Source organism: Hyaena hyaena, unplaced genomic scaffold, assembly GCF_003009895.1.
Source record: "Hyaena hyaena isolate Hyena2069 unplaced genomic scaffold, ASM300989v1 scaffold_722, whole genome shotgun sequence".
Classification (NCBI taxonomy): domain Eukaryota; kingdom Metazoa; phylum Chordata; class Mammalia; order Carnivora; family Hyaenidae; genus Hyaena; species Hyaena hyaena.
In genome coordinates, this window is record NW_024081357.1 from 112,722 (window position 1) to 122,434 (window position 9,713).

Consider the following 9,713-nt stretch of genomic DNA (forward strand, 5'->3'; position numbering starts at 1 on the left):
TTTTTCCACCATCTGCATGTTTTTGTAAGGTAACTAATACTTTCTCTCTAAAAATAATACATTGGCAATTTCATATGCCTCATCAGAGCCCTGGCAGTATGCACTGTAATTTCTGTGATTCAGCTTCTCCTGTGAACCATAAGACCTGACTGGACGTTGTCAGAGAGGAAAGTGAATCCTCTGTGCATCAACGTCTGTTGCAATACTTTTTAATATAAACTGACTCATTTCAGACTCTGAGAGACAACCTTTAGTAGATCCATTCATGCTATTGTCCATAGAAGCTATTTATTACTTGGGAATTTTCTTGTCCGCTACTAATTCAACCCCAGATCCCTAGGAGAGTAAGACTGAGGACAAACCATGGGAGTTGAAAACAAATTGTGGACACCAGGGTGCATTGTTAGAGATCCGAGGGGATCTGTTTAAGATAACACAAAACCATAATTGAAAGTTTTCAGTGTAGTATACTTTCTAGTTCCAAATGACATTAAGGCAAGTTCTATTTGAGCTCTTTTAACCAAGCTATTACTTTGGTCATGTACTATGAGAACTTTAATCCTAATCTGCATTTCAGAAGTTAGAATGACTTCATTAATCCAGGTGTTAAATTAAGTCAGAGCAGGTTTAAAAAGAATTAGTCTAGAGGCAATAGACCTGCTATTTTAAACCAAAAGCAAGATAATGAATAAAATTCATAGCATTGCCACTAATATTTTTTAATGCCAGATGTGTTTTCCTATTAACTGGAATATTATCAGGATTTGGAAATGGGGGCAGTGTTGTTGAATCTTTAATGAATTTAGGAAGATGCTGTTGGCTAATTTTTAGGAAAGAAGTCTATAAAATTGCTTTCTCCTCCCTTCCTAAGTATTTGCTTTCACATAATGGAGAATGATACCTGTTGGGCCTGGGAGCCAGATGCAAGGGATCGGCTGACCGTTCATGGAACCACGAGCCAATGCAGTGGGGTGTTTAACCTCTCTGGATGGCCACAGGTTTTTCAGAATTCTTCCCCCTATCCTTAGTTTTGTGTCTTGGAGCTCCTCAGACCTGTTTTCTATATAACCATAGTGAACTAGAACAGAGCCAGTCTTCTAAGAAGTACATTTGGAAGGGGCAGCCAGGTGGCTCAGTAGGTTAAGCAACCATCGACTCAGGTCATGATCTAACGGTTTGTGAGCCTGAGCCCCGTGTCAGGCTCTGCACTGACAGTATGGAACTTGGATTCTCTCTCTCTGTCTCTCTCTCTCTGTCTCTCTCTCTCTGTCTCTCTCTCTCTGCTCCACTCAGCTCCTCCCCCACTCATACCCTCTCTCTCTCTCTCAAAAATAAATAAACATTAAAAAAAAGAAGTATAATTGACCTTATTTGAAGCACTCTTAATATCATTTTAACAAATATTTTTTTGAGGACTTACCCATGTTCTGCCACTATAATAGTTATTTGGAAACAGCTATAAAAAATAACAAACAAATAAACATTCCTGGTGGAAGAGAAAAGATAATAAATAAGTAAATAAAACTTGTAGTTTATAAGAAATAACCACTGCTGTAGGAAAAATCACAGAATGGGCAGGATCAAGGAAGCTTGTGAGTGAAGGAAACAGTTGAACTTTTAAATAAGGTGTTTGTGAAAGGCTTTCTTGATTAAAGTAAATATTTTTTTTATTTTTCTATTTTAGAGAGAGAGCATGTATGCATAAGCTGGGGAGGGGCAGAGGGAGAGAGAGACAATTTAAGCAGCCTCTGAGCTCTGTGTGAAGCCAGATGAGGGGCACACTGTGAGCCAAGTCAAGGGTCCGATGCTTATCCAACTAAGCCACCTACGTGACCCTAAAGTAGGTATTTTTGGCCAGAGACCCGTAATAAAGTCAGGGGGAGAACTTTGTGGATATCTGAGGGAAGAGCACTTCAGGCAGAAAAAAAAAAAAAAGCAAATGCACATGTCCTGAGGCAGGCTTGGATTACAACATGGTGGCTCATGCTGTGGGAAACAAGTGAGCCAGAGGGAATGGGTGTGGTGACCAGAGAAGACACCTGGGGGGAGAGAAGGTCTGATCAAGAGGGCCTTCTAGGATACTGTGCAAGATTGGGATTTTACTCTGAGATGGGTAGTCACTGATATGGTCTGGCTAAAAATTTTAACAATATCACTTAGCTGCTACATCAAAAATAGATTAGAGAGACAATGGTGGGAACAAGAAGACCAATTAAAAATCTATGGTGATAAGAAAACTGGCAAGGCGATGACTGTCACTTGCACTGCCGTGATGTCAGTGCTGCTGGAATCTGCAGCCTGATTAGATATAGGATATGAGAGAAAGGGAAGTGTCAAAGATAACTTCAACTTCTGGTGCAAACAATTAGATAAATAGGAGCTTCATTTATTGAGATGGGGAAAAAGGCTCTTGAACTCCTTGGTGTTTGTTCCTTGTCCTTGTCCCTAGATCTGCTGAAGTTCCTCCAGAGAGATGATCCATTTCATTTCCTCCCCCCATTTCCCAACCATTGGGAGGTTTGAAAAACTTAAACCCTCTGGTAGTCACCTTGTACCTCAGAACATGGACAACCCAGTAAGTTTGGTATTTTATCAACATGATTATTTTCCAACATCTTATAAACAGAATAAAAGTACGTGTGTGTGTGTGTGTGTGTGTGTGTCTGTTGTAGTGGCTGCTTAAACATCTTAATGTCTTAAAATGTCTTAAAAGGACGATTCACCCCTCGGAATTTTACTTTGCCCCAAGTAATTTTTTTGAGTGCTTGACTCACTTATGTGGATGACTTTTAACTACACTATTGTTTCCATCTTGAAAGCTTGTTTATTTTCGGCCTCATGACAGATGAGCTCACCCAGATCTTAAAATGCAGAATTTAAGGTTGTGTCAGACTATAATTTTATGCTAACTTTGTTTATTCCCCTCTTCAATTACTAAAGTTACCACCCTAGACTCTGGAAAATAACCGGAGACGATGTTTGTTTGGTGGCAAATTAGAAGCTGACGTCCCAGCTCTCCCTGAGTGTGACTATGTGTATGCAATTTAATTATATTGAAACTGAGCATTATGGTGTCTAAACTAACTTTGCTTTATTCTCTGAGATTTACTTCATGTTTGGGAAAAGCAGGGGAAAGTGGTGAATCTCTTGCAAAGTGGAAAATTTGAAACCCCGAGCTAGAGAGACAGAATGCACATCCATAATATTTACATAAAGCATAATCATTTCTTGTCTCCTAACTGGAGAGCTGAGAACAGAAGTGAGGGCTCGGGCTACTGCCCTTAATTGAGTTACAGGAGAGGATGTTCGAAGGCCTCTATCTGGGCAATGCAGTAAACCGTGATTATGACTGTGGCTGGGAAAACATTTTAAATGTAGAATATGGTAGCAGAGGACCAAGAACATCTACTTTATGGACTCTGCGGGTTTTATTTTCAGCATTTGTAAATCTATAGTCCTTCGTAAACAGAACAAAGTGGTCAATTTTCATGGGGGCTGTGCCGGCACAGTGGTACCGAGGGTTTACTTTGGGAACAAAGTCATTAAAAATAACTATGTACAAAGAACGCAGTCATAAATAATGTGCCACAAAGAATCCGAAGGAATCCAAAGGCAGTAAATGATCTACGTCAGTGGATCTAAGAATCTGCTACAGTCTGTCTGGCTCTGCCTATGGTGAACCCCCAAGTTGCTCCTCTGAACCCTCTTCTTTCTCTCCTTTCTTCCTTCTGTTCTCCGTTACTTCCCTCCCACTCCATGTTCCTCTTCCTCAGAACTGGCAGCTTGTCAGTCATTCAGGCAATCAGCTCAGACAGAGACAGAGAAAGGAAAACATACACAATTCCTGAGACCCCTTTGCCATTTTCCACCTGGGTCTCAAATTGTGAGGTAGCCTTTCTGTGATTTCTTTTCCTCCATCAATACTATTTTAAAATGTACTCTTCTATCAAGATGAAAAAACAAATATTCAAGAAAAGAGGGAAACTGACATTGCTTGGAGTCAGAAATCCAAAGGCCATTTAAGACCTCTAGGATCTGGCTTATTTTTCAACTTATCTTTTCCTCTTTCGCAAATTTCATCTCTTCTAATTACTTGTGGCTTCCTCTTCGACCTCTCTCTTCCCTTCGTAGCAGCCTCCCAATGTTGCAGGAAATTATGCTGTCTCATTCATGTGTCATTCTCGGATACGTGGTGACCTCTTTTTACCACGTCCGTAAGCCCCTGCCTCTTCACACTTCCCAGAAGTGATTTACTCTGGATTCTCTGTGGCTCATGGTTTTCTCCCCCGTGAAGACTCACCTGCCTCCCTGTCCTTCCCAAACACGATTGATCTCTCCCTTCCTTGGGCCTCAACTACATGTTATCATGGCAAAGATGACATTTAACTGATCTTTAAAACCCACAGTTTTTCCCTTACTAAATAGGGTCCAAGAGAGTAGTTACCTTCTTCACTTTGTCTTCTAGTTCTTGTCACATGTTAGAGTCTTAAATAATCCCTGAATCAGCATGTATCTCCTCCACGAGGCACAGCCAGTTGCTTTCACAGAAATTGTTATGGAATCTTTACAACAATTCTATCATTATATATGTAATGTTTCTTTGTTTGCCTCTTCTGTTTATAATTTTTTTTTCTAAATAAGAAATCAGAAGCACAGACAATGTAGCAGGTGAGAAGTCGTGGGTCTCATTATTGATAGTGACAGGAGACAACTGTTATGTTCTCTCCCTTTCAATCGTTCCCTGATTTGATCTGAATCACTAGCATGTCTTGCTAAAACAGGTTGCCGGGCCATATCCTTAGAGCTTCTGATCCATCAGGTCTGGAGCAGGACCAGATAATTAGTATTCCCAACACGTTACCATGTGATGCTGATAGGCTGCTGGTCCTGGGACCATACCTGAAGGACCACTTCCTTGCATCCCCTGTACAGTATAATCTGTGAGCAACTGCACTCTGAGTGGGACAGTGCATTGTGGAAACTTTGCAAGGAGTCCAAGAGTTTATTTGTGTATCAAGCAGGTGAGCGAATTGAATAGTCCTAACACCCCATCCATTTATTTCCCTACCTACCTCCCTATCTACCTACCTACCTAACTAAATTTTCAAATGCAGATAGATTCTGTTCTGGTTACTAATCTGCAAACTCACTGAAGATGCCACTGATTTTGTGGGAGATTGTTCTCATGATGCGTTCTCTCCTGTGGATATTGGAAGTACAATTGCTGTATGTGAAGAGAAGCATATTTAACATTATAGAGATTGTCATAAGGTTACAATAGGTTGGTAAATTATAGCTCAATTTCATGATGGATGACTATGCAGCCAATAAAAAAGATGTGGGATTATATGTATTTATGGCCATGAAGAGATGGTAAATATCAGCTGTTGAGTGAACATAGTAAGTTACTAATGATATATATTTTTTCACTGTATATTTTCATTGAATCTGGTTCAAAAAATGCAATGAAACAGGAATAGCTCTTATGTTTGGCTCATAGCTTAGTAGATGATTTCTTCTTCTTTTCTCTTCCTTCCCCCATCCTTTCTTCTTTCTTTCTTCTTTATGTCTGTACCTTCTTAATGTTCTAAATATCTATTATAAATTTAATAAACTTCTAAAACATTATCATTTATAAATAAATAAATTTTCTACAATAAATTTTGCTCACATAATAAATACAAACCCCAAAAGATCAGGAATACCCTTCCATAGTATAGTCTGCATGTAGACTGTGACTTCGTTTTAGCCTGGAACTCTCTAGAAAGACTCTGGCTTTGGGAACTCATACCCAGTACAGCTCTTCCCACCCACCTCTGTTCTTGTCTTCTTGAGGTCATCAGTTCTTGATAGCCCAAGTTCAGAAAGGCACACTTTTGTCCTGTAGGACACCACTTCTCTAGGTGGGGCAAGTCAAAAATCACTGCTCCTCATTTTGTCCCAAAGAGAAACTCAGTCAACTCATTTCTTTTCAGAACAGAGAACAGGTTTGCTTCAAGAGCAAGAGGGTTTGTTAGTAGTCTCTGTACTATTGTTGGCATAATTAGATCCTCTTTCATTAAGCAAGATAACAAAAGAGGGAGATTTTTAAAAAAATTTTTGTTAAATGTTTATTTATTCTTGAGAGACAGAGCACAAGAGGGGGAAGGCAGAGAAAAAGGGAGACATGAAATCCAAAGCAGGCTCCAGGCTCTGAGCTGTTAGCACAGAGCCTGATGTAGGACTCAAACTCACAAGCTGTGAGACCATGGCCTGAGCAGAAATCAGAAGCTTAACTGACTGAACCACATGGGAGCCCTGGGAAATATTTTTTTAATGTTTATTATTTTTTTGAGAGAGGGAGAGAGAGAGAGAGAGAGACAGAGAGAGAGAGAGAGAGAGAGAGCACAAGTAGGGGAGGAGCAGAGAATGGGGGTTAGAGGAGGGTGATTCAGAAGATCCAAAGCATGTTCTGTGTTGACAGCAGAGAGCCCAATGTGGGACTCAAACTCTTGAACCAAGAGATTATGACCTAAGTGAAAGTCAAAAGTTCAGCTGACTCACCCACCCAGGGCCCCTAAAAGGGGCAAGTATTTCTGTTCTTGTGATTCACACACTAAGCAGAATTGCTAACACTCATGGAGGACTTGCTAGGCCCCAGGCACTGTAAAAAGATGATGTCATTAATGACATCACAATTCACCAGCTTCTCAAAAATGGCAGTGATATTCCCACTACACTACTTTTTAAATGCTCTTTCCTCTGCCTGGAATCTTCTCTCCCTCAATATTTGCAAGACTTGCTTTCTAGCTTCATTTGATTCAGATCTTCACTCAAATAAAACATTTCTGGAGCAGCATTTTCTGTCGCCATATCTAGAAAAGCACCCTATTGTCTCTATCACCTTAGCTCACATTCATTTTCAATAGGTAGTGCCCCCAAAATAAGTACATGAATCTTATCTTCACCACAACTCTGTAAGGTGTGTACTGACATGATCCCTATTTTCAAGATTTAGAGAGAATTAAGTAAATTGCCCATTTGAGCCAAGTTGTCTGACATCTGAGTATGTTCTTAATCACCACCTATTGGCATGTTCTTTTATCGACTGGATGAAGTCTATTGTCTCCGTGTTAAAAACAGGCACTTGAAGGAGCAGAGATGGATAGATAGTAAAATATTGCTGATAATGAAATGCCCAGACACATGACAAATTACTAGGGGTCTGAGTATGAAAAATGATGTGTACTTTCAAGCTATCAGCAAGCAATTGAAAATAACTTCTTTTATGAGAGGGTCAAGATACTTTTGTTTTAAGATCTGTACTTACTGGCAAAAGTGATTGCAGTATGCGCAGAGAGAAATATTTCATTCTCCTCTATCTCTGACAGAAAGTGGAAAGAGGAAACACTGAAAACAGGAAAATATGTGTGATATCTATAGAACAGCAGATACGTAACTCACTGAGCAGCTGAAGAATTAAATCAGAGGTATGTTTTGGCACCCTTTGCAGGCTCTACTCGCTTCCGTTAGATTCCTTTTCTTTTTTGTCATGCATGTCTTGGATCTGATGCCTCTTTTCTGTCCCAGTGTCTGAGACTTACAGAACGTCACTGGCAAGGATCTTCCTAGTAATGACAGGACTCTCAAAGGAACCAAAGAATGGAGAATCCAGCATGGAACTAAGTCAGCTGTCCTAGAGTAGCCCTACACCTCGTCTGAACCAGTAATATTAGGGATATATTGGCCAACATGATATTTACAACATTTCTCTGTTGTAAAACCTACACTTTTTGGTAATACATCAATAAAGCTGAGGCCTAAAATTCCTGTCCCCTTTCTTTCAGGGACCGTCTGGTCCACTCTGTCTCATTGCCTGAGCCAGATACCCACCCCAAGGAATTATCCTTTTGTAGTGTGTACTCATAACATCTGACTTCTATTCTTTTAGAGATTGTTTCTTAAAATAACCATAAAACTTTTTCAAAAATTTTAGGAAGTTTTATAAGACAGGATAGCAAATAGGTAAAGTTCTTTTAAAACTTTGCATTTAGAAGTCTGTAGAGTAAATATCACTGGGTTCTGGGTGGGTGAGACAATTTGGAGGGGCTTCAGGTTTCCCACCAATTATATTACCACTTGATACACTGGCCCAACACTGTTCTTAAGCTCCAACAGAAACAAAACCTATATTGTCTTCAAGAATTTAGGGCCACCCACTTTGCATATCCAAGTGCAAATTCAAATAGGACCTGAAGAAGGTTAAATCACATGCTGATGTCTGACCACAATCTAGACATGAATATCGAAGGAAGATTTATTTGCTTCTCCTGGCCAACTGCCTTTTTGGGTTTCTTTTTTTTCTGCACAGAGAGAAAATGAAATATATATATATATATATATCATAGATATAGAAGACAAACCAAGGAGAGCCAAAATACCATACTAAGGATTATAGAAGAATAAATTGAAATAAAGAAAGATGACACAAATATATAAAGATATAATTTATTAAGACTTTCCTGAAATAAAAGACTATTTCAACCTATATGTTCAAGAAGGATGACAAATGCAAGAATCCAAGGGAATTGTTCCCATCTGTTCCCAAGGAATCTAACATTGAGCAAGATTTAGCCGATCAAGAAATGACTGAAGAAACCACAACAAAGAAATTTGTGTGGTCACTGGATCTATTTACCCATCAACTAAAGACAGAAACAAATGCTAAGATTATGAAATCAGATCAAAATGTAAATAATATAATCTGTGGTAATTCGAAAAGCAGCCAAAGTTAGAAAAGTAAATATTCTGATCTCTTCTGTAAGAAATCAAAGAGCAAAGATAGCTCTTTTTAACAACACAAAGGTTAATATAAACAGCAGAGAGAAACCCCCCATCCTATGTACCACCATGGGATTCCCAGAGTCTATAAAGTACATTCAAAGCTATGAAAGGAAAAAAAAAATCTAAAACAGTATAACAGAAAAAACTCAGTCATATTAATAATGTTAATCAGACTAAAATCACATAGCAGCACTTGAATGACAAAGCAAAATCGTATGCTAAAACAGAAGAGAGAAGTCATGCCTGGCCAATATTAACAAAAGGAAAGCAGAGTAGCCCGCCCAACATGAGACAAAATGTCACTACAAAAGTAAAAAAGAAAGATGTCTAAAAACTTCCTTCTTTTCCAGCTCTCTCATAGGCATTATACTCAGATCTTTTCAATAGAGAATTATAACAAATTATATACTAACAGAATAGATTAAATTATTCTAGTCAGTTAAAAAAGAATGGATGAGCTTAACATCAACATGCATATACACAGATTTGTTTATTTTTGCAAAATAGATTTCTATAATGCTACCCAAGAAACAATAACATTGAGGAAGAGAATTGCATAACAGGAGAAGGCTGTTGGAGTTGGGAGAATGCTTCATCACACATCTTTTACTAGGGATAGGAAATATAAGTACACTTGAATACAATTAAAGTGGTTCACGGTGGTGGAACCATTTTGTCAAGGGGGGCCTTCACTAGATAAGACTAAAAGAAGTCATATCCTCATTCAAACCTCGAGAAACCACTGTAGGCTGGGCTTAACTGGCAGGACCAGCCCTGGCAAAAAAAGTGAGGAAGAGGAGGTGAGTGAGTGAGCCAAATCTCTGAGCACCACCCAGACTCCAGTAGGTGCAGACAACCTCAGCGATGGCCATGCTCAAAGCATCCAAATC

The 9,713-nt window shown here is 39.2% G+C and overlaps 1 long non-coding RNA gene across 1 annotated transcript; it reads left to right on the forward strand.

Annotated features, from left to right (window-relative positions):
* The first annotated feature begins 2,430 nt into the window (after positions 1–2,430).
* LOC120220772 lies at positions 2,431–7,747 on the forward strand. The gene is made up of 3 exons (XR_005525657.1): positions 2,431–2,575; positions 7,371–7,469; positions 7,570–7,747. It is a non-coding gene; the product is annotated as an uncharacterized LOC120220772 (long non-coding RNA).
* The last annotated feature ends 1,966 nt before the right edge of the window (positions 7,748–9,713 follow it).